This window comes from Ovis canadensis, chromosome 6 (assembly GCF_042477335.2).
Source record: "Ovis canadensis isolate MfBH-ARS-UI-01 breed Bighorn chromosome 6, ARS-UI_OviCan_v2, whole genome shotgun sequence".
In the NCBI taxonomy this organism is placed as follows: domain Eukaryota; kingdom Metazoa; phylum Chordata; class Mammalia; order Artiodactyla; family Bovidae; genus Ovis; species Ovis canadensis.
In genome coordinates, this window is record NC_091250.1 from 97,160,459 (window position 1) to 97,186,879 (window position 26,421).

At 37.3% G+C, this 26,421-nt stretch overlaps 1 long non-coding RNA gene across 2 annotated transcripts; it reads left to right on the forward strand.

Annotated features, from left to right (window-relative positions):
• The first annotated feature begins 15 nt into the window (after nt 1-15).
• LOC138442155 (uncharacterized) lies at nt 16-26,421 on the forward strand. Of its 2 annotated transcripts, XR_011257564.1 has the most exons (6): nt 16-137; nt 5,206-5,441; nt 7,086-7,382; nt 14,026-14,273; nt 20,496-20,627; nt 24,878-26,421. It is a non-coding gene; the product is annotated as an uncharacterized lncRNA (long non-coding RNA). The 2 variants fall into 2 exon arrangements; XR_011257563.1 differs by lacking the exon at nt 7,086-7,382.

A 26,421-nucleotide genomic window follows, 5' to 3' on the forward strand; every position in this document is an offset into this window, starting at 1 on the left:
GCAAGCTTGCTTCCTTGTGCAGTTCTTTTCCTCTGGCCAGAATTGTGTCTGTCTCTTGTGTGTCTTGTCTTTGTGTCATTTCATTCGCAATTTCCAACATCTGGTGTCCAATGTGGGGCTCGAGTGAAACCGAAAGGGTGAGTAACCCCGGGGGGGGATTTTAAATCCATAGCAGGGGAACTTTCAGGAAAATCATGGGGAATTCCTCACCCTAGCAGGGGAACTTTCAGAAAATCATGGGGAATTCCTCATCATCATTACGGACACAATACATGGAGTTGGTCAAAGGACTTCTCCACTCCATAGGTGTTAAGGTCTCGACTCGTTGATAGAGTGAGCTCTTTCGCTTGGTGGAGCAATATTGTCATTGGTTTCAATATCAAACTAAGTTACAGTTAAATTTAAAGGAATGGAAAATAATTCAAAAAAAATTGAAAAAGCAACATCAGAAGGGTAATGTGATCCCTTTGAAGTTATGGACTTTATGTAATGCTATAACACAGGCTTTGACTTTGCTATCTACTGATAATAAAACTAAATCTAATGCTTCAATGAAGGGAGAGGCAATTTATGAAGATGTGCCAAATGTTGGTGGGGTTTCTGCATTGCCTAAAGGTAAGGATACAGGTGAGCCTCCTTCTGGAAATGGTAAAACATCTGTTAGTTCAAAATCAGATTTGGAGGCTTCTTCAGTTTTGTCAGAGGAGGGCAAAGAGATTAAAAAAATGACCCATCTATTCCAGAAATGGTGAAAATCCCATGGGGGGGGAAAAAAAAAATCTGCACCTTCTGCTCCTCCTTATACTTCTCTTTTCCCCACTGCAGTTGATTGCCCAATGTGGGCAGGGAACATTGTAAGTTCTCCTTTCCTTTGTCTATGCTTCATGATAATGACTTACCTACTCCCCCTAGTGGTTTTATTGATCCTCCACAATTGTTTCCCATCCAGAGACAGCAAGATGACAACGTGATAAATATTCAATACACTCCTTTAAAATATAAATTTTTTAAAGATCTTAAAGCTGCAGTAGTGCAAAATGGTCCTTAATTTCCCTTTGTTTTGGCTATGCTAAAATCATTAGGGAAAAGGCAGACTAATCATTCCGTTAAATTGAAAATCTATTGCCCAAACTGCCTTGGAGGGTTCTCAATGGTTACAACTTCGTAGCTGGTGAAAAAAAAGAGCTAAAAAGCAGGCCCAGATTAATAAAAGACAAAATCCTCCTGGTCCTCTCAAAGACAAGTTAATGGGAGAGGGCCATTATCGGGCTTTAAAAAAGCAGGCTCAATACTCTGATCAAGACTTACAACAAGTCCGCCAGGTCTTTTTACGAGCACTGTGTGGTGCCTACTGGCCACACCCAGCCCTCCTTTGTTAAAACAATGCAAGGTCCCAATGAGCCATATACTAATTTTCTAGCAAGATTGAGGGTAGCTGTGGAACAGGCTATAAAAAAAGATAAAATTTCAAAAATATTATTACAAACTTTAGCATTTAAAAATGCAAATCCTAAATGCAAGCGTATACTGAGACCATTAAAGAGACAGGGTACATCTATAGCTAAATATATCAGAGCCTGCTCGGGAGTAGGAGGAACTGAGCATCAGGCTAATGTCTTTGCTAAAGCCTTGGCCAAAGCTATAAAACCACAAAAGGGAGGTAACTGCTTCCATTGTGAAAAACCTGGTCATATTTTTTTAAAAAAAGTCAAAAATTAAAAGCTGATCAAGGTACAATTCCTAAAGACAGATCTTCTGCTGGGAGGAATAAGACTCCTCCTAGACCTTGCTGTCAATGCAAGAAGGGGCTTCATTAGACTAATGAGTGCAAATCTAAAACAGACAAAATGGGCAACCTGATTCCGAAAAACTATCCTGCAGGCCTAAGTCCTTGGGGCCCAAAAGCAATACCGGGGACTTTTCCTCCCTGTCCTCCTGCTGTCCCGCCTACCCCAACCCTGTTCCCTCCCAACAACAGTTACCAGTCAATGCCTCATTAAAAAGACCTCAAATGATGATTTCAGACTTACGGTCTGCTACTTCAGAGAGTGCTGCTGCTGATTTGCCACTAGCTAAAAATGTTCTTTTGTCACCAAGAAAAAGCATTTACAAATTAAAAACAAATATATTCGGACCACTGCCTAAAGGCAGCTTTGGCTTAATATTAGGCCATAGCAGTGCAGCTTTGAGACCATATTTCCTGGGATAATAAACTCCAACCATGTTAAAAAAATTTTGATTATGGTTTCTACTTCTACCATGCTTTCATTGTTAGCTGGAAACCATATTGCTCAAATACTTCTCCTACCTTATCATCCCTTTTTGGCTCTTCCTAATAAACAAACAAGATTTAAAAGTACTGGGCGACATATATTTTAAAAAATGCTTATCAAAGATTCTCGCCCTGTTCTCTCCTTAATTATACCAAAAAAAAAAAAAAAAACTTTGAGAGACTAGTAGACACAGGGGCAGATGTTTCAGTCATTTCTTCTCAACAATGGCCCCAAGATTAAAAAAAAAAAAAGTCCTCTAATGCTGACAAGACTGGGCTCCATTGCAGATGTCTGAAAAAATACCCATCCCTTGCAATGCCAATTCCATAATAAAAGATCAGTGTCTGTTACCTTTTATATTATAAACATACCTATTAATAGTTAAAACGAAAATCTTCTCTCTCCTTTGGGGGCTTTTGTAACCATTCCACCAAAACACTAGTAGCCACTGTTCAAATTCCTCAAACACTCCCATCAAAATGGTTAACTAATACTCCAAAATGGGTTGAGCAGTGGCCATTACCACAAACAAAGCTCTAGGCGTTAAAACAATTAGTACAAAAACAATTCCAATTTGGTCATATAAAGCCCTCTACCTCCTCCTAAAATTCTCCTGTTTTTGTTATGGAAAAAAAAATCTGAAAAATAGAAAATGTTAACCGATTTACAAAAAGTTAATAAATGTATTAAACCTATGAAAACATTACAATTGAGACTCCCCTCTCCAGCTCTTATTCCTCAAAATTGGTCCTTAATGGTGCTAGATCTTAAAAGACTGTTGTTTTGCCATTCCCCTACAATTGCAAGATAGAGATAAATTTGCTTTTACAGTTCCTGTTCTTAATCATGCTCAGCCTGTTAAGCATTATCAATAAACAGTCTTACCACAAAAAATGACAAATAGTCCTACTTTATGTCAAAAATTCATAACTCGCTCTTTACAATCCCTCCGTCAAAAATACCCCAATTATATTCTATATCATTATATAGATGATCTCCTATTAGCAGCTCCTAATATTGCTAAACATGATAAATTCTTTCTAAAAACACAAGAGGCTTTAAGACTATACAATTTACAAATAGCCCCCAAAAAAATTCAAAAAGACTTTCCTATTTCATATTTAGAGACGATATTAAAACAACATAAAATAAGGCCCCAAAAGTTACAAATCAAAAGAGACCACCTCAAAACCTTAAATGATTTTCAAAAGTTATTGAGAGATACCAATTGGCTACGCCCAGTACTTGAGATTCCTACTTATCAGTTACAACATTTGTTTTCTATTTTAAAAAAATACAACTCTAGATAGCCCCCAAACTTTAACCCCATTGGCTTTACAAAAACTTCAATTCGTTAAACAACGACTAAATGATGGTTTTTTGACTTACTTACATGTGTTTCAACCTATTTCATTTATAATATTTCATACCCCTTATTCTCCATCTAGTATAACTGCTCAAAAAAAATTTAATAAAATAGGTTTTCTTACCTAACAGCTTTTCCAAAAAATTGACTACATATATAGATAAATTAGCCTTCCTTATACAAAAAGGTCGCCATCGTATTTTACAATTGTCAATATATAAACCACACCAGATTGTTACTCAATTAATAACTGCTCAAATATCTCCATGTTTACAATCTAATAAAAACTGGCAAATTTCTCTTGCCTCATTTCCTGGTTCGTTTTCTAATCACTATCCATCATCTAAATTGATTGATTTTCTCCAGACTAACTCTATGATATCTCAATCCCCAATTTCAGATGTTCCAGTTAAGAGACCCACTATTTTTACAGATACAAATAAAAATACTGCTAGATATTAGACCCAAAAAAGTTCTAAGGTTCTCCCCGACTCATTTTCTTCTATATAGCCTGCTGAATTGTGGGCTATCTATTTAGTTTTACAAGATTTTCCCCAAATTCCTATTAACATTGTTTCAGATTCTCGATATGCTGTTCTCTCTTGCCTACAGCTTCCCCATGTCTCCCTTCCACTGACCCTTAAAAGAGCTATTAATAAATTGTTTTACCAAATACAACAATTGCTCTTGCAGCATTCAAAATTAATTTTCTTTACTCACATCCTTACACATTCTGCCCTTCCTAGACCCTTATCATTCAAAAATGCTACAATTGATGCCTTACTTTATCCTATAAAAACAACAAAACAAAAACATCTCTTACAGCATACCAACTCCAAAGGGTTACAAAAATCTCATGCTATTACTCAAAAACAAGCTCAAAATATTGTTCATTCTTGTTCCATAGGTACACCCTTTGCTTTACTGTTTACCTCACCAGGTGTCAACAAAGAAAGACAACAAACAAATCAAATATAGCAAATGGATATAATTTACATTTCTTCTTTCAAACAACAAAAATATGTACATCATACTATAGATACGTGCACACATTTTCAATGAGCCACTGCATTACATTCTAAAAAGGCTGATGCTGTTATTACTCATTTGTTATCTTGTTTTACAGTTATGAGATTACCAATTAAGTTAAAAACCAATAATACACCTGCCTACCAATCCACAAAATTAGCTCACTTTTTATCCCAATATCATATAACTCATACTTTTGGTATTCCTTATAATAGTCAAAGGCAAACTGTCATTAAAAGAGCTAATCATACCTTGCGTAAATATCTTAAAAAAATAAAAAAAGAAAAACAGGAGAGATTTATGAAACCTAAAGACAGACATTTTGAATAAAACCTTACTTACCCTAAATTTTTCGAATATTTGGAGCAAGGGAAATCTATCAGCAGCAGAGTTGCATTTTCAATGGAAAGAAGAAGACAAAAAGATCTTGAATACGCCTACTTGGTATAAAGAGAAAGAGAAAGAGAAATGTTGGATCCCAGCATCATTAATATATCTGGGACGAGGGTACGCTTTCATTTCTGTTAATAATTACAGGTTTTGGACCCCAGCAAGATTGATCAAAATCAACAATGGCTGATCCTTTTGTTCAAAAATTCGAAGAGCTTACTATGCAGAAAAGCTTTACTTTCCATACAAGAGAAGCAACACCTCCTATGTGGGGTCAAATGAAGAGGTTGACCCAGGAAGCAGAGAAGACGTTAATGAAGGCGGGGCAACCTCTGAATCTTACCAATCTTTTGCTTGCCATGATGGCGGTGGTGACATGTCAGGTAATCAGTGTATCGGCAAGTAATCATACATATTGGGCATATATACCTAATCCCCCATTAGTAAGAGCAGTTTTCTGGGAGGAACCAGAAGTGCAGGTATGCACTAATGAGACTGCCCTCTTTCCCCCACCAGCTTGTGGGGGAATAGAGCAACTATCTCATCATAAACAACAATGTAATATTAGTAATTTGAACATTGCAGTGGAAGATATTCCTTTGTGTATAGGAGGACACCGCTTTTGTCTGTCCACCAAGAAACATTCTCATCATTCCTATAATACATGGGGGGTAAAGTATAATAATTATCATTTTGCTACTTTTACTGTGCTTGTTTCCACCAGGGGCTTTAACAGCTCGACAGAACCGATAGACATTCATAATGGAATACATATGTTACTATGTCCTGTTAACTTTTTTGCTCCTTCTCTATAATCTTTGGAATGGAAACGTTGCCGAGGTCATCGACCCTTTAAAGTCATGAATTATTCTGGGTCTATCATTGTAGATTGGAGTCCAGATCATGGGCAATTCTTAGAAAAATGGTCAAATAAATCTCTTAGGTGGCATCATGCAAATAGCACTTTGATGGACAATGGTAATGGAACAGTTAAATGGCAGCAATTTGCACTTGTCCTTCCTCAATTACAATTGCAAGGATATCTGCACATTCAAAAAATATTTAGAAACAATGGGCAGGTTCTGGTAATCTCACTATCTGGTCAGAAAACTATACTTTGGATAGTGGTGACTCTTCGGGTCCATTTCATATTAATTTACACTTTAATAAATCTTATTCCATAATGGCATGTGTAAAATATCCTTTTCCATTGTTATATGGAAATGGGACCTAAAATGATACTGTGGGGTCTGTGTCATGAGATTATTGTAATCTAACTCAATGTGTAAATCAGTCTTGGTGGAAAGAATTTAAAAGACAAGCCCGTAACTCCAATTTTTCATTAGTAATTGTTAAAGCTTGGACAGAAGTATGGTTGCCTATAAATCGGACTTGGCGGTGGTCAGATTCTTTTGCTATTTCTCATCTAGTAACTGCTGTACAGACTTTGCTACATCGATCTTGACATATGCTTGGTGTGGTCATTGCTTCGATTCTAGCAGTTGCGTCAGTAACTGCAACAGCGACGGTAACAGGCCTCGCGTTACACCAAGATATTCAAACAGCTGATTTTGTTCGGGACTGGCATAAAGACTCTCATTTGTTATGGCAACAACAGCGAGATTTAGATGCACAACTTGCTATTGATGTGCTCAATCTTCAACACACCGTTTCCTGGCTTGGAGATCAATTAGCTGTTTTATCTACACGAAGTGTGTTAAAATGTGATTAAAATTCTTCTCAGTTTTGTATAACACCTGTACCATTTAACATGAGTAAAGGATGGGATAAAGTAAAACGATCCTTGACTGGGCATCAAAATCTCACTACGGAGATTATGGACCTAAAATGACAAATTTTGTCTACTTTTAACAAGACTTTACCTGACATTATGGGGTCTGATTTGCTAAAAAGTCTTCAAGAGGAAATAGATAACTTAAATCCATTAGGGCGTGTATCCTCACTAATTGAGACTACCTTTAAAAACACTGTGTTTATATTACTTTTATGTTGTGTTGCTTTTCTAGTCTTCCAGCGATGGCAAAAAGGAAAACAACTAAAGCGCAAAGCAGAGAAGATCCAGACCATGCTACAATTTATAAAAGCAAATAAAAAAGGGGGAGATGAAGGGTTAATGCGGCCACAATAGGGAAAGTGGAGATGTGCCTGCAAACGGGACTCTCTGCCTGGGCCGAACCTGCTTGCAAAAAAGATGTTCTGCCAAGGAGACTGGACACAGCCTTGAGTCTGATGGTCCCTTGCAAAAGAGAGAATATTCCCTTCCTGTGATAAAAAGGAAAAAATGGCTCTAGACAGACTCTGCAGTAAGCCAAAATTTCACTCCCTTCTGCTGTATGATAACATTTATGCACATGCGCTATACTAAAAAGGCTTAGTCATACAGTCTGAAATTCTGCGGAGCGGGGCTATATAAAAGTAAACAGCAAGCTTATTTGCTTGCGCAGTTCTTTTCCTCCAGCCGGAGTTGTGTCTGTCTCTTGTGTGTCTTGTCTTTGTGTCATTTCACTCACAATCTCCAACATATCTTGGTTTACATCAACCTGACATTCTCTTATCATTGCATTCTTATCTATTTCAAGATATAATAGGAAATGGAACCTCTTTGTGATGTTCAGTTAAAATATTTACTTAGGTATAATGAGCTGTGGAGGAATCTCAGCTTCAATACTTAACTGTTTAGAAGTAGGAGGAAAAAGGAAAACATTCTAAGAACTTCAAGGATTTGTCTCAAAATCTCACCTTGTGAATTAATTTATTTTATTAAATGAAACAATTCATTAAATAACAATGTTTTGCCTCATTATAGATATTTTATGGGGCTTTCCTGGTGGCTCAGATGGTAAAGAATCTGCCTGCAATGTAGGAGGGACCTAGCTTCAATCCCTGGTCTGGGAAGATCTCCTGGAGAGGGAATGGTTACCCACTCCAGTATTGTTGCCTGGAGAATTCCATGGAGAGAGAAGCCTAGTGGACTACAGTCCATGAGGTTGCAAGGAATCGGACATAATGGAAGACAGACCTTTGTTGGCGAAGTAATGTCTCTGCTTTCTAATATGCTATCTAGGTTGGTCATACATACACACACATAAAACATTGTCATTGGAAAGTGATAAATACCAAAAATCAAGCACATTTGAATTTCTAACAAATGTCAAATACAAGATAAAAACACAAAAAATGACCCCAAAAATTTGATTTTAAATATTTCACACTTGTTTTTACATTATCTGTACAGATGCAATCAGAAAGCAAGGCTGTTAACTGGTCCAGCATACTTATAGTTGGAAGCAAAAATAAGGATGTTAATGTTCCTCTTGAAACTGTATGAAAATAATGCCAACAGACAAGTTTATATGCTTAGTATTTAGTAAGAATTAATATTATAATTCATAGGAGCCACAATATTATAATTCATAGGAGCCACAATCACATTAAAATTTATTTTTTTTAATGTGTTGAAATAATTTATAATTAGAAAAATATTAATGCTTTCCCATTAGTCAAATCAAAAGAAACAGAAAAAGAATGTTTCAACCAAATTCCTTTTAAGTTGTATGGAACTTAGATTAAATGGGATCAGAATAAGGGCATTCAAGGATAAAACTCAAGCATGATGTGCTCATTTACTCCTGTTGTATTCAATTATTTTACTATAAGTTTCTATTTGTGTACAGTAGTTAATGAATACAAAAAAAAAAAAGATTTTTCTCTCAAATTTTACTGCTGTCTTAGGTTACTTATTCTAACAAATTAGCCAGAGTTAAATATACTTTTTTCAATGATGCTTTTAAAAACAAAAAATCATATAAAAAATTGGTATGGAAGTTGTGAACTGTTTAAACTACTAAAGCTCAAAAATACCTTGGCAGCATTGCCTTTGTTAATGAACTTGGTATAAAGATCCTCCAGATGAGATACTAAACTAAGGTATTTTCTGTAAAGTCAAATTTTCTTACTTGTATTTTTTCCAGATGGCCTTCTGAAGGCCATCATTTTTCAGCTGTTCGTGAAACAAATGCTAGGCCATCTATTTGAGAATTACTTCTCCAGAATCATTAAACCCATGTTGAGGGTAGCAATGTGAGAATTCCACAAGAAGTTTGAGCCATAAGATATTAATAAAATACTTGACCAACTAAAATGGCTTAAAATGTAGAGTATCTGTGGATCTAACAAATGCAAAATCTCAAGCCTATTTTACTAATACATAGCATTCACTTAGTTAGGTGCAACCACTGCTTAATTCTCTACAGGGTCTTGAATACTTCTTTGATAAAAAAAATCAATACAATGTTCTGTCAAAATTGTCATGTGTCAAGAACTTTTTGTGTGTTTTGAAGCAATATTATAACCAAAACAAGAATAAATGATTTTCAAACATAAAACAGTGAGTAAAAGTCTGAAAGAATGATTGCAGTTTTCAGTTCATTTCAGTTGCTCAGCTGAGTCCCACTCTTTGTGACCCCATGAATCGTAGCATGCCAGGCCTCCCTATCCATCACCAACTCTCAGAGTTTACTCAAGCTCATGTCCATCAAGTCGGTGATGCCATCCAGCCATCTCATCCTCTGTCATCTCCTTTTCCTCCTTCCCTGATTCTTTCCTAACATCAGGGTCTTTTCAAATGAGTTAGCTCTTCACATCAGGTGGCCAAAGTATTGGAGTTTCAGCTTCAGCATCAGTCCTTCCAATGAACACCCATGACTGGTCTCCTTTAGAATGGACTGGTTGGATCTCCTTGCAGTCCAAGGGACTCTCAAGAGTCTTCTCCAACACCACAGTGCAAAAACATCATTTCTTTGGCACTCAGCTTTCTTCACAGTCCTACTCTCACATCCATACATGACCACTGGAAAAACCATAGCCTTGACTAGACGGACCATTGTTGGCAAAGTAATGTCTCTGCTTTTCAATATGCTATCTAGGTTGGTCATAACTTCCCTTCCAAGGAGTAAGCGTCTTTTCATTTCATGGCTGCAGTCAGCATCTGCAGTGATTTTGGAGCCCCCCCAAAATAAAGTCTGACACTGTTTCCACTATTTCCCCATCTATTTCCCATGAAGTGATGGGACCAAATGCTATGACCCTAGTTTTCTGCATCTTGAGCTTTAAGCCAACTTTTTCACTCTCCTCTTTCACTGTCATCAAGAGACTTTTTAGTTCTCCTTCACTTTCTGCCATAGGGGTGGTGTCATCTGCATATCTGAGGTTATTGATATTTCTCCTGGCAATCTTGATTCCAGCTTGTGCTTCTTCCAGCCCAGCATTTCTCATGATGTACTCTGCATATGAGTTAAATAAGCAGGATGACAATATACAGCCTTGACGTACTCCTTTTCCCATTTGGAACCAGTCTGTTGAAGGATATCTGTATTTGACTATTAAAAAATGTTTTGCTAAGTATGGATAATAGAACTATTACTCCTAAAAAACAATTAACATTTTAGAAAGCACATGGATTTTGTCTCTAGAGATGAAGTAGTCAAGTGCTTAGATAATTGGAGACTAAGAATTTATGAAATGCAACATTGTTTCTATTTTCTTAAATATTTTTTAGACTATTTCTTTGTGTTTATGAGTATAGTATGTGCTCAAATGCTGTTATTTATCCTTTAATTCAACTTCATTTTTTTAACTTGAGTTAATAAAAGGTTCTAAATAATTATTTATGTTTAATATCATGAGAATCTTAATTTTATCCCTATGCAGCTATAAAAATCAATATGGTAATAGTAATCTAGATGTGGTTATGTACCATATATGAATTCATAAAAGTCAGAATTTTTATTATGAAGCTATTTCCTTATCCATTTCCATTTTCTAATAACTTGGCTGAAATGAAAACCCAAATACAGTTTAACTCTTTTCACAAGAAAAGTATTCATGTTTTTCACTATCACTTGATATTAACTTGATATTACTAGTCAAAGGCAAAAATATGAGAATCTAGAACAAGGACCTACCTGGTATAAGTAAACACAATACAAAATGTGAAGTAAAATAAAGTAAAAATAAAGATTAAAAAATAAATAAAACAGAATAAAAAGATATGAAAAAATTAAAAAAAATTAACTCTAGGCACAAATTACCAAATTAGTAAATCAAGTTAGTACAAACATATACATTAATTTGTGTAAAATGTAGACTATACAGTGCATTAATTAGGACCCTGAAATTTCTCACATGTGACTGTGTGTATTCTTCATTCATTCATTCAAAAATAATCTATTGTATAGCTATAATTGGATAGAAACTATGTTAGACACTAGTGATACAATGGTGAGCAAAACACTAAACAAATAATGTCACTATTTTATGGATATACTAGTAGGAAAATAGAGAAATTACTATTAAATGAACATAAAAATTCAACCATAAATTGCACCACTATAGAAAAGTGGATGACTTTATTAAACCATAATGCTAAAGAATTTGGTGATATCTTCCTTGAAGAACTGATAAATAAGTTGAGATCTTAAGGATAACTAGGGGAAACTAAAAAAAAAATAAAAAGGTATAAGAATCCATGAGGGAAGAAAATGAGTTGTCCCCACTCTGTAGTAGGAAGCATCATGGTATATACAAGAAAGTGTAAAGTTCATTATGACTGAAATAAAGTTGGAGACTGAGATACAGTAGGATAGAAAGGTAAGTGAGGGGCTCACCATGAGGTGGACTGCATGTGGTGTTGATTTCAGTTTTCTGTCATAAAGGCCAGAAGAAAGGCATCAAAGGCTATAAGTAGGAATACAAGTTGTGACATATTCATATCAATTCTATTTTCCTCTGAAAAATACATGTCTGTTTACCTTCTAGAGGCCATATTGGAGGGAGGAGGTTGAGCAAGTCAAAGTTTTGAACAAATAAGAAAACTCCTGCAGCAGTCCAAGTGTGAACTGTGTAGCTATGATGGATGTGGAGAGAGAGAAAGAAGATTTAAAGCATATTTAGTGGGTAAAAGGGCTTCCCTGGTGGCTCAATGGTAAAGATTCCTCTTGCCTATGCAGGAGATGCAGGTTTGATCCCTGGGTTGGGAAGATCCCCTGGAGAAGGAAATGATAACCTGCTCCTGTATTCTTGCCTGGGAAATCCCATGGACAGAGTCTGGCAGGCTATAATCCATGGGGTCACAAAAGAGTCAAACACAGCTTATCCACTAATTAACAAGCAGTGGTTAAAAAGAGAAGTTTTGGCAATGGATTGAATAATGGGAGCTTGGAATAAGGGTGAGGGATGAATTCTAGGTTTGTACTTTTTATAGTTAATTGGATGGTTGTGCTAATCTCTGAAACGGAAAACTTTAGGCTAGAATGACTGGGAGGTATTGAGGGGAAGATAATGAGTTTAATCTTGGAAGAACTGAGTTGAGATATCTTTCAAATATCCAAGAGGAACTATCAGGGCGTTAGGCAAATATACAAACATGGTGTCCAGGGGTGAGGTCTGGATGGAGATTTAAATTTGGAAGTTATCTGTGTATAATTGATAACTAAAACTGTCAGTAATGATTAGATTCCCAGAAGAGGAATTATAGGGGGAAATGTTATAGGACTCACTTGAGGAACTCAGACATTGAGAGGAAGAGACAAACTGGAAAAAGAGATGAATGGACATAATTTAAAAAGTAGGAGAAAACCAGGAGAAGGGAGTGTTGCAGAAAGAAAATTAATGAGTATAGTTGGTGATGTTTGGGATTACAATAAGGCTTCCCAGTTGGTGCAGTGGTAAAATTATGGTAAAAATCATGCCTGCCAATGTAAGAGAGGCAAGAGACATGGGTTTGATCCCTGGGTCAGGAGGAAGAAACAGTAGCCCACTCTAGTATTACTGCCTAGAAAATCCCATGAGCAAGGGAGCCTGGTGGGCTACAGTCCATGGAGTCGCAAAGAGTAAGACACAACTAAGCACACACTCACAAATAATAAGGCATGAAAAATATCCTTAGAATTTAATGATAGAGAGATCATAGTTAGCTTAGCAGTTCTGAAATAGTAAGAAGTGGAAATGAAAACTACATACACCAAAGTGTTAGTCTGAGTATGTTTAATATAAACATTAGGTTCAGAGAATTAATGCAGTTACTATATAATGGACTTCCCAGGTGACACTAGTGATAAAGAACCTGTATGCCAAAGCAGGAGACATAAGAGATGTGGGTTCAATTCCTCAGTCAGGAAGGTGGGCATAGCAACCCATTCCAGTATTCTTGCCTGGGCAATCCCATAGAAAGTCTGGCGGGCTACAGTCGATGGGGGTCACAAAGAGTTGGACATAACTGAAGCAATTTAACACACAATGCACACTGTATAATAAGAAGTATAATGTAAAGTGGGAAAGTGTTCCATCTCATCAGCCAAAAAAAGCATTCTTTAACATGTTTACTATTTAAAATTGACAATACTTAAGCATTTCCTGGAGAAGGAAATGGCAATCCACTCCAGTATTCTTGCCCGGAGAATCCCATGGACAGAGGAGCAAGGGGTCGCAAAGAGTCAGCCACGACTGAATGACTTCACTCACTCACTCAAGCATTCTAGGGACACAGTTTTACATGGGAAACTGTTGAATGTCAGTAAGAACCTTGGCCCTGAAATTATAACACACTGAGTCAAAGCAAAACTTCATGTGGCTAAAAGCATGCATCTTTTGTGAACCTCAGTATCTTCCTAAATGAGAGATTTAATGGTAATCACTAACATATATCAGGATTGTTTTGGAGATTCAGAAAAGAAAAGAGAAGGAAAATATATAGGATATAATCTATAAAGCTTATATAAATAAATCAGAAATAGATTGCTCTGATTGTGTGTAATAGCATCCTACACGGTGTCTCTATGACAGGTATTGTTAGCCAGGATTCTACCCTCTAACTGGTACCCTGTTTTATCCCTGCTATGTTCTCCCCTCTGAAGTTCTGGTGCTTAATATAATATCTATGTGTTATAGCTTTGTGTCTCCCTACAGTGCCCAAGGCTTCTTTAGTGGCTCAGTTGGTAAAGAATCCACCTGCAATACAGGAGCATGGGTTTGATCCCTGAGTCAACAAGATCCCCTGCAGAAGGAAATGGCTACCTACCCCTGTTTTCTTGTCTGGAAAATCCCATGGACAGAGGAGCCTGGTGAGCTACCATACTTTGGGTTGCAAGACTCAGACATGACTCATTGACTAAACCACCACCACCACAATGCCCAAGGTAATACTTTTCACATATTATAACCTCATATGTATTAGTTAAATCTCAAAAAAAAAATGTTAGATACATTTACTGTTTGTTATATATTCAGACATACCTTGAGAGATTCTGCTTCACTGCTGTCATGTCTTATTGTGTTCACACAGTAATTTTTTTTCCACTGGCTTTTAGAAAGTGTAATTAAGTGAAGTAAATAATTACAAAGCAAAGCAGTCAGAATTGACATTTGCATTTTTTAAAACCCTGTTGAATCAGTGTTGTTTCCACATTTATCTGAGTCAAAATGCTGACAAACTTATTAAACACACTTATGTGTTCTAACTTTAAAATACAATTGTATTTTCTCATCTTTCCTAGTTATTTTGCTTTCTCCTACTTCTCTACCTTGAGTCAGTTAAGGATAGCTGTGTTTCACTCAGCACTAAAGGATATACACAGATTTAGCTTAATAAATACCAAATTCAAACCTGACAGGAATCAGCTGTGCCCCTCTCCAGATTGATGGGCCCTTTCCAGGAAGCTTTAATGTGCACATAAAATGTCAACTCTCTGAAATAATTTGCAGAAGATTAGTTCCACGGTGATTCAATTTGATAAGAATGGGTGTTAAGAACTACCTCAGTGGACTTATTTGTACCAGTCTGGCTTATTGGTCATTTCCATAAAGATCACTGAAGTGTAGATGATAAACTAGCAGGAGGAATAGCTCTCGAACTGCCAGCCTCTAACCATCCTGACCTGCCAGCCTTTTGGTTGCTGAATGTTTTCAGTTTGCTTAATATATATCTCTGTTACATACATTTATGACCCAGGATTCAAATATGCAGCTATCACTGCCAGCCTTTTGGCCTCAAATTATAACACCTGAATTCCAATTGTCTTCATCATATTTTATTTGTTTTTAAACGAGAGACCTGTACTGTTATTTGTCATCTTAAAAGTAATAAGCTGGAGGGAAATGTCAAAGTAAATAATATATTTGCCTGTGAAAGGTGGATTCATGAATAACATTTCTGATTTGTTTCTTTTTGTTTTTGTTGTTAAATTTTCTTACTTTTCAAATCCTTTGATCATCAGGGAAAAAAATCAAGTGGAACATGTTTAAAATGGTTAATTAATATATTTGGCAAACAGTCATTTACAATATCCAGAAATAATAAAACAAAGAATTCTCTGTAACCTAGAAAAGATCCACTGTCATTTGGTTCCCTGTAAATTTGAGGTTCTGAACATCACAGAAAGAATACAGTGAAAGACAGAATGGTTGGTAAGAAATGGATTTATTTAGAGAGAAACACACTCAACAGACAGAGTGTGGACCATTTCAGAAGGTGAGAAAGCCCCAAAATATGGCATGATTAGTTTTTATGAGATGAGTAATCTCATAGGCTAATGAGTGGGTGGATTATTTTGATTATTTCCAGGAAGGGTCAGGGATTCCAAGAATTGAGCCACTGCACACAATTTGACCTTTTACAGTTACCTTTAGAACTGTCATGGTGCTGGAGGGTGAGTCACTTAACTTATGCTAATATATTGCAATGAGCATATAATGAGGCCCAAGATCTACTAGAAGTCAAATATGCTGCCATCTTGGACTTAGTTGGTTGTAGCCAGTATTTGTCAGATCCTAAGAGAAGGGAGGAGCAAAGGAGAAAAGGAAAGATATAAGCATCTGAATGCAGAGTTCCAAAGAATAGCAAGGAGAGATAAGAAAGCCTTCCTCAGAGATCAATGCAAAGAAACAGAGGAAAACAACAGAATGGGAAAGACTAGAGATCTCTTCATGAAAATTAGAGATACCAAGGGAACATTTCATGCGAAGATGTGCTCACTATAGGACAGAAATGGTCTGGACCTAACAGAAGCAGAAGATATTAAGAAGAGAATACACAAGAATACACAAGAAGAACTGTACAAAAAAAGTTCTTCATGACCCAGATAATCAGCATGGTGTGATCACTCATCTAGAGCCAGACATCCTGGAATGTGAAGTCAAGTGGACCTTAGAAAGCTTCACTACAAACAAAGCTAGTGGAGGTGATGGAATTCCAGTTGAGCTCTTTCAAATCTTGAAAGATGATGCTGTGAAAGTGCTGCACTCAATATGCCAGCACATTTGGAAAACTCAGCAGTGGCCACAGGACTGGAAAAGGTCAGTTTTCATTCCATTCCCAAAGAAAGGCAATGCCAAAGAATGCTCAAACTACCTCACAATTGCACTCATCTCACACAGTAGTAAAGTAATGCTCAAAATTCTCCAAGCCAGGCTTCAGCAATACGTGAACCGTGAACTCCCTGATGTTCAAGCTGGTTTTCGAAAAGGTAGAGGAACCAGAGATCAAATTGCCAACATCCGCTGGATCATGGAAAAAGCAAGAGTTGCAGAAAAACATCTATTTCTGCTTTCTTGACTATGCCAAAGCCTTCGACTGTGTGGATCACAATAAACTGTGGAAAATTCTGAGAGATGGGAATACCAGACCACCTGACCTGCCTTTTCAGAAACCTGTATGTAGGTCAGGAAGCAACAGTTAGAACTAGACATGGAACAACAGACTGGTTCCAAATAGGAAAAGCCGTACGTCAACACTGTATATTGTCACCCTGTTTATTTAACTTATATGCAGAGCACATCATGAGAAACGCTGGGCTGGAAGAAGCACAAGCTGGAATCAAGATTGCCTGGAGAAATATCAATAACCTCAGATATGCAGATGACACCACCCTTATGGCAGAAAGTGAAGAGGAACTGCAAAGCCTCTGGATGAAAGTGAAAGAGGAGAGTGAAAAAGTTGGCCTAAAGCTCAACATTCAGAAAATGAAGATCATGGCATCCAGTCCCATCACTTCATGATAGATAGATAGGGAAACAGTGGAAACAGTGGCTGACTTTAGTTTTTGGGCTCCAAAATCACTTCAGATGGTGATTGCAGCCATGAAATTAAAAGATGATTACTCCTTGGAAGGAAAGTTATGACCAACCTAGATAGCACATTAAAAAGCAGAGACATCACTTTGGCAACAAAGGTCCATCTAGTCAAGGCTGTGGTTTTTCCAGTGGTCACGTATGGATGTGAGAATTGGACTCTGAAGAAAGTTGAGCACCAAAGAATGGATGTTTTTGCACTGTGGTTTTGGAGAAGACTCTTGAGAGTCCTTTGGACTGCAAGGAGATCCAACATATCCTTCCTAAGGGAGACCAGTTCTGGATGTTCGTTGGAAGGACTGATGCTGAATCTGAAACTCCAATATTTTGGCCACCTCATGTGAAGAGTGACTCATTGGAAAAGACCCTGATTTGGGGAGAGATTGGGCTCAGGAGAAGAATGGGATAACAAAAAAAAAAAAGAAGAAGAAGAAGAAGGGGACAACAGAGGATGAGATGGCTGGATGGCATCACCGACTCAATGCACATGAGTTTGGGTGAACTCTGGAAGTTGGTGATGGACAGAGAGGCCCGGCATGCTGCAATTCATGGGGTTGCAAAGAGTCGGACACGACTGAGCGACTGAACTGAACTGAAGGATATACATGTGTGTGCCTGCTTAATCGTTCAGTCATATCTGACTCTTTGAGACCCCATGGACTAGAGCCTGTCAGGCTCCTCTTTCCATGGAATTCTCCAGGCAAGAATACTGGAGTGGGTTGCCATTCCCTTCTCCAAGGGATCTTATCAACCCAGGGATCAAACCCAGGCCTTCACTGCAGGTGTATTCTAAACTCTGAGCCACCAAGGACACTTTCTTTAAAGATTGTGTCTTTACCCCTTCCCTCCTGTTTCAATTTTAGTTGAGACAATGAGTGTCATCAAACTATAAAACTTGATATATGAGATATATAATATAAAGCTTTAACATAAAGAACATTTATAGGTAAAGATGCATAAAAACTATCACACTGTAGTGGCTTTTATGTAGAAGATCTGAGGATCAAACCGTAGCTTTTCAAAAATTCCACTTAATGATTATTTTGTGAAGCTTTTGTTAACCATATGCTTTCACCTTCTAAAGTCTTTGGAAAGAGGTTCACATTTGTTCATATTGCTCCTTTTCACCTCCTTATTTCTTCCCTTTGTCCTTAAAAAGATGACTTCATACTCTTAACACATTTCCTTTTTTTGCAACACTATTCTCTTCAGATTTTTTCCTACTTAAATGTTAAGGAATACATTGAAATAGCCTACAAAATCGTATAAACTAAACTACAAAATGAGACCTTTAATATGTCAGCATCCAGTATCTGAGTGACAACACTAAAATAAGTTAGAAAATTGGTTTTTAATACTAAACTTAAAAAGGGATATAATTCACAATTACAGAAATTTGATGAGAATGATTACGGTGATGATGATCTTGTGCTAAGCTGCTTCAGTCGTGTCCAACCTGACTCTTTGCGACTCCATGGACTCTAGCCCACCAGGTTTCTCTGTCCATGGGAATCTCCAGGCAAGAATACTGGAGTGTGTAGCCATGCCCTCCTCCAGGGGATCTTCCCAACCCAGCGATCCAAACTGTGTCTTTTATGTCTCCTACATTTCAGGCAAGTCCTTCCACTAGCACCACCTGGGAAGCTCAATGATGATTTTAAATGAAAATATTAAATAACCATATATCCATATACCCCAGCAGCTGAAAGCTACATAAAGGGAGGAATAGTGTTTTTAATCCATGTTTACACATTATCTTTCTAGTATATACAGTAGAGTTAGTACCTCTCTGGGCACTGCTGCTGCTGCCACTTATCTTAAAGTGCCATCTCTCTCACCTCAACTAGCTCCACATAAGCCCTTCCACAGCACTCCACATTTCAATATGCTGGACACATATGTGGTACATTAGATCCAGAAGCTAAGGATTACTCGTGTTTTCCTTTGCGTGTGTGTGTGTGTGTGTGTGTGTGTATGTTAGTCACTCAGTCGTGTTCGACTTTTTGCAACCCTATAGACTATAGCCCACCAGGCTCCTCTGTCCATGGAATTCTGGCAAGAATACTAGAGTGGGTTGCCTTTCCCTTCTCCAGGGGATATTCCTAACCTAAGGATCAAACCCTGGTCTTTGGATTCTTTGCCATCTGAGCTACCATGGAAGCCCATCTTTTCCTTTATTCCTTGGTAAAGCTAATTTTTACTCTCACTCTAATTCTACCAAATTTTTGGTAAAGTCACTGTCATAGATTTAAATTACAGATTCCACCCCATTCCAGTAACTACAGATGAGTGCATGAGGTGAGCTGGTGAAGGATTTAGGTATCATATACCACACACTAAAATAATTTCTTCTCTCCAAACTTAACACTCTCTTATGGAGTCAAGTTTAATTCCACAAAACTTATCTTTACTTAAAACATTTATAAAGCACTTACATTGTGCCAAAAGAAAATTGAAAGTCACTCAGTCATGTCCCTCTTTGTGATCCCATGGATGGTAACCAGCTAGGCTCCTCTGTCCATGGAATTCTTCAGGCAAGAATACTGGAGTGGGTAGTCATTTCCTTCTTGGCCCAGGGGTCAAACCTGGGTCTCCTGCATTGGAGGCAGATTCCTGACTATCTGGGCCACCAAGGAAACCACAATCTGTACCAAATGCTATTTTAAATACTTTATTAATATTAATCCCTCTAATTCTTACTCCAGATCTAAGAATGAATTACTCTTATTAGCCTCATTTCACAGATGAAGAAACAGCAGCAGAGAAAGGTTAACTAGTTCAAGGTCACACAATGAATGAAAGAAAGAGTCAAGCTTCAAACTCAGGCATGCTGGCTCCAGCTCTGTGCTATTAATAGCTCCAGTGAAGCAGTCTGCCTCTGTCCTCATGGAAAGCGACTCAGTATCTCATGTAAATATACACCTGGTAAACCTGATCCACATTCCATATTAGTCTGAAACTGCAGCCTGCTACAGAGACATCATGCCCTGGATTTGGCTTCAGTCATATGAAACTGAATACACATATTCATCAATCCTTATCCTTTTGTTTCAAAGCTTAGGCAATTGCTAAGGTGCATATTCCCATCTTTCCTTTTATTTCTGAATATTCTTCTTCTAATCATATTATCTTGTTTTTGTACAATGCCAAGCAAGTAGCCCCTATGATGGAAAGGACAACTTTTTTAGTGTTAGTTCTAGAAGGTCTATTTATATAAGATTTATTAATGTTATTGGTATATTATTATATTATAATTTAAGAATTATTATAATTCTTGACTATATTCTTTGCAGCCAAAGAAGGAGAATCTTTATACAGTCAGCAAGAACAAGACCAGGAGCTGACTGTGGCTCAGATTATAAACTCCTATTTGCCAAATTCAGACTGAAATTGAAGGAAGTAGTGAAAACCACTAGACCATTCAGGTATGACCTATATCAAACCTTATGATTGTACAGTGGAATTGACAAACAGATTCTAGGGATTAGATCTGATGTAGTGCCTAAAGAACTATGGATAGAGATTCATAACATTGTACAAGAGGCCATGATCAAAACAGTCCCCAAGGGAAAAAAATGCAAAAAGACAAAATAGTTGTCTGAGGAGGCCTTACAAATAGCTGAGAAAAGAAGAGAAGCAAAAGGCAAAGGATAAAAGGAAAGACACACCCATGTGAATGCAGAGTTCCAAAGAATAGCAAGGATAGATAAGATAGCCTTCCTCAGTGATCAAAGCAAAGAAATAGAGAAAAACAACAGAATGAAAAAGACTAGAGATCTCTTGAAGAAAATTAGAGATATCAAGGGAACATTTCATGCAAAGATGGGCACAACAAAGGATAGAAACAGTACGGACCTAACTGAAGCAAAAAATAGTAAGAAGAGGTGGCAAGAATACACAGAAAAACTATACAAAAAAGATCTTCATGACCCAGATAGCCATGACAGTGTGATCACTCACCTAGAGCCAGACATCCTGAAATGTGAAGTCAAGTGGGCCTTAGGAAGCATCACTATGAACAAAGCTAGTGGAGGTGATGGAATTCCAGTTGAGTTATTTCAAATCCTAAAAGATGATGCTATGAAAGTGCTGCACTCAATATACCAGCAAATTTGGAAAACTCAGCAGTGGCCACAGGAATGGAAAATGTCAGTCTTCATTTCAGTCCCAAAGAAAAGCAATGCTAAAGAATGTTCAAACTACTGCACAATTGCACTCATCTCATATGCTGTCAAAGCATTGTTCAAAATTATCCAAGCTAGGCTTCAGCAGTATGTGAACCAAGAACTTCCAGATATTCAAGCTGGATTAGAAAAGGCAGAGGAACCAGAGATAAAATTGCCAATATCCACTGGATCATAGAAAAAGTAATAGAATTCCAAAAAACATCTACTTCTGCTTCATTGACACACTAAAGCCTTTGACTGTGTGTATCACAACAAATTGTGATAGGAATACCAGACAATGTTACTTGTCTCCTGAGAAATTTATATGCAGGTCAAAAAGAAACAGTTAAAAGCAGATATAGACCAAAGGACTGGCTCCAAATTGGGAAAGGAGTACATCAAGGCTGAATTTTGTCACCCTGCTTATTTAATTTATATACAGAGTGTATCATGTGAAGTGCTGGGTTGGATGAAGTACAGGCTGGAATCAAGCTTCCTGGGAGGAATATCAATAACCTCATATATGCAGATGACACTACTCTTATGGAAGAAAGCAAAGGGTAACTAAACAGCTTCTTGATTAAAGTGAAAGAGGAGAGTGAAAAAGCTGGCTTAAAACTCAACATTCAAAAAACTAAGATGATGATATCCAGTCCTATCACTTAGTGGCAAACAGATGGGGAAACAATGGAAACAGAGACAGACTTTATTTTGAGGGGTTCCAAATTCACTGCAGATGGTAACTACAGCCATGAAATTAAAAGACACTTTCTCCTTGGAAGAAAAGCTATGACCAACTCTCATAGCATATTAAGCAGTGGCATTACTTTGTCAACAGAAGTCTGTATAGTCAAATCTGTGTTTTTTTCCCATAGTCATGTATGGATGTGAGAGTTGAAACATAAAGAAGGCTGAACACTAAAGAAATGATGTCTTTGAACAGTGATGTAGAAGACTCTTGAGAGCCCCTTGGACTGCAAGGAGATCCACCCAGTCAATCCTAAAGGAAATCAGTCCTGAATATTCATTGGAAGGACTGATGTTGAAGCTGAAACTCCAATACTTTGGCCACCTGATGTGAAGAACTGACTCACTGGAAAAGACCCTGATGCTGGGAAAGTTTGAAGGCAGGAGGAGAAGGGGTCGACAGAGTAGGAGATGGTTGGATGGCATCACTGACTAGATTGTCATGAGTTTGAGCAAGCTCTGGGAATTGGTGATGGACAAGGAAGCCTGGTGTCCTGTAATCCATGGGTTCACAAAGAGTCGGACATGACTGAGTGGCTGAACTGACTGAACTGAGGCAAATAGCATAGAATAGATTTTAAGTGTGTGGATTTCTCACTGATCTATCTGTTTATGAGTGCATATATGCCACATTTTACATGACCTTAGGCAAGTTACTTACCCTTTTTGTGTCTCAATTTTCCAAAATGTAAAATAGGGAAACAATAAAATTTATTTTCTAGGATACTAATCAAATTATTTAAAGTGTGTACAGTACCTAAATAGTGTCTAGGATGTGGTAGGCATTATGTCAGAGTATTTATGTTGTATATTTGTAAAGCCTGCTACCATTCTATATTGTAGTTTAGAAAGTGAAGTCACTCAGTCATGTCCGACTCTTTTGTGACCCCATGTACTATAGCCTACCAGGTTCCTCTGTCCATGGGATTTTCCAAGCAAGAGTACTGGAGCGGGTTGCCGTTTCCTTCTCCAGTATTGTAGTTTAAACCTTGCTAATTATTGAACAATTATTATTCATACTTCTTTATAATTCTAGAAGTGCACAGTTTGTTACCTAAATCTGATAAGTATAGTAAAGCAACAATAAATGAATTATTATATCCACTTACCCTTATATTGTTGACAGGAAGCCAGATAAAAGGTAAAGACTTAAAACAGAAATATAATACAGATTTCTCTGTGTTTGTGATAACTCCTACTCTGCGTAATTCCACCCAGATGACAGATCTTTTTCTAATCATGTGGGAAGCATACCTGCTAAGTTACAAATGTTTCTGAGGGAAAACTACCAATGAGATATTGGAAATTTTGATGGAGTTTTTTAACCTTTTGATTAATGTACACAGATACGAAGAATCAAATATATTTAAATACTTCAAACAAATAGCTCATGGTCCATATTTCCATGCAGTTTAACCACTTAACCTTTAATAGGTTGACTTTTGAAATGACAGGCCAAATCGCTTGCACATTTTTTTCATAGCATATGTAAACACTGGTATAGAACCTTTAATTTCTGATGTTATTATTGAGTGGTATTTTAAAACTCTGATAAAGTAATAGGATTTGATCACATATGATTACTAATATGCTCACAAACTGAGGTCAAATATAAGATGATTAGTCAAGTTATATCTAATATTGTTTATAATCCTGTGCTATTATAAATGTCAACTGAGCAGTAACTTAAAAAAAAAAAAAAAGACTATTTTCTTATCTTTCTTTTAAATGTCATACCAAAGAGCAAGATGTGTGTAGGACAGAGAGTATTATGAGTTGTTCTCAGACTAAAGTTTTTGTATGTTGAAGTCAGTATGTGTTTTGGTTTCATTTATATGATACAACCTTATTTCAATGAAACCTAGAATGCAAACAAGTTGAAATATAGCATAAGAGGGAAAAATCTAAAGATGTTGACAGTGAGATGAGAGAGATTACTGCCTCCAATTCTGCACCATTCAACTCTTGCATCATTTCTCCAATGTATATTCAACTGGATAGCCAGGTAGAAGCCATTGTTCTTTGGTATGTCTTCAATTTTTTAATAGTATTCGACACTTTCAGAGTCAAGTTTCAGATTCAGATTCTGGCTCCAGGAAACTCCTTACATACATTTACCAGATTTCCATGAGTAATGGAACTCCTTTTATTCATGCAACATATATTTATTGAAACTTGACTAACTGATCATCTGTGTGCTGGGTTCTGAAATAGTTCCTACTATAGAAATGTTTCCACTGACAAAAATATACAAGTTCACACAGGCACTTCATGTCAGATATATCTACAAGACACGATAGAAGCTTATGGTAATGATTCCCAATTCAGAGGGGGCACTTAGAGAAGGAATCTGGAGGAAAGACAACACATCTGAGATCTAAAGTATTAACAAGATGAGAGGCTGAAGAGTGTAGTGTCAACAGGCACACACTTTGAAGTAACTGAATCTCAGTTCTACCAACAATAGGTTATATAAACTTGGCAGAATGCAAGGTGTCCATTATAACATGGTCTGTCATCAAAGGAGCAAGTCGTGGTGAAAACCAACCAAAGCTCTACTTAACAACCCACAGGCCATGGAAATACCTGTAGCTGCTTAGAGTATACATTTTCTAATTCACAGGCACAGTAGGGGCTAAAGACAGACCAGTGACTTGACCTCATTATCCCTCGGTTATCTAAAATGTACATTATAATAGTAACTATCACATGGTGTTGTGAGGAATATATGAAATAACTCCCATAATTTGCTTTGTAACTAGGCAATGAAAGTCATTCAGTCATGTACAAGTTTTTGCAACCTGATGAACAGTAGCCCACCAGGATCCTTTGTCCATGGAATTCCCCAGGCAAGAATACGGTCCTGGGTAGGCAGAACACAATAAATGGCATTGTCATCACTAGAAAAGATGAAAATGGGAAGAAAACATGGATAAGAGTGGTTTCCAACTCCAATATCCTTCCAAGTTGAAGACTAACACTATGAAAATGAGGGAAAAAAGAGAAAATATACTAAGATATGGGACTAAGATCATGGCATCTGGTCCCATTACTTCATGTCAAATAGATAGGGAAACAGTGGAAACAGTGGCTGACTTTATTTTGGGGGGCTCCAAAATCACTGCAGATGGTGATTGCAGCCATGAAATTAAAAGATGCTTACTCCTTGGAAGGAAAGTTTTGACCAACCTAGACAGCATATTAAAAACCAGAGACATTACTTTGCCAACAAAGGTCTGTCTAGTCAAATCTATGGTTTTTCCAGTAGTCATGTATGGGAGAGTTGGACTATAAAAAAAGCTGAGAGCCAAAGAATTGATGCTTTTGAACTGTGGTGTTGGAGAAGACTCTTGAGAGTCCCTTGGGCTTCAAGGAGATCCAACCAGTCCATCCTAAAGGAGATCAGTCCTGGGATTTCTTTGGAAGGACTATGTTGAAGCTGAAACTCCAATACTTTGGCCACCTGATGCAAGGAGCTGACTCATTTGAAAAGACCCTGATGCTGGGAAAGGTTGAGGGCAGGAGAAGAAGGGGATGACAGAGGATGAGATGGTTGGATGGCACCACCGACCCAATGGACATGAGTTTGGGTAGGCTCCAGGAATTGATGATGGACACTGAGGCCTGGCGTGCTGCGGTTCATGGGGTCGCAAAGATTCGCACACGACTGAGCGACTGAACTGAACTGAGTGGGACAATCACAAACATGAACTATTAATCTGACACACTGAGTTTAGAATAAGTTATTTTACACTAGATGACCATTGTTCTTTACTTCTTATATTTTTTCTTTACTTTCTATCCATATTTTCTTTCTTCTCACTTTCTAGTCCTCCTTTTCCCTTTATATCTACTGTATAACAATGATCTATCAGTCTTACTCATGAATGTTGCTAGTAGCAACTAAAAAGCATTAAACTCCAAAACATAAGCTTGGCTAGCCACTGAACATTTTTTAATATACATGGTCTTGAATATGATAATAGATTAATAAATTATCTTCCATTTTAATTTTCAAAACAAGATAAAGAGAATGATAATTTAAATATCATACACTTAGCCTCTGCTGATTATATGTCTTTCTACTGAACTTCTCAGACCAGTACCAGTGCCAAGGAAATGATTCTTTTTGATTAGAAAATAAATGGAAATTGAAGATCTGTCACAATGTGTCCAGTAGAATTGCACAAAGCAAAATAATTCTTCAACTCTGGGATGAAAGGATGAACTCCCTCTGTGATCATCACTTCCTAGGATTGAAGAGTTCATGGTTGTGTGGTTTGAAATTAAACTGAGTTCAAAAGTG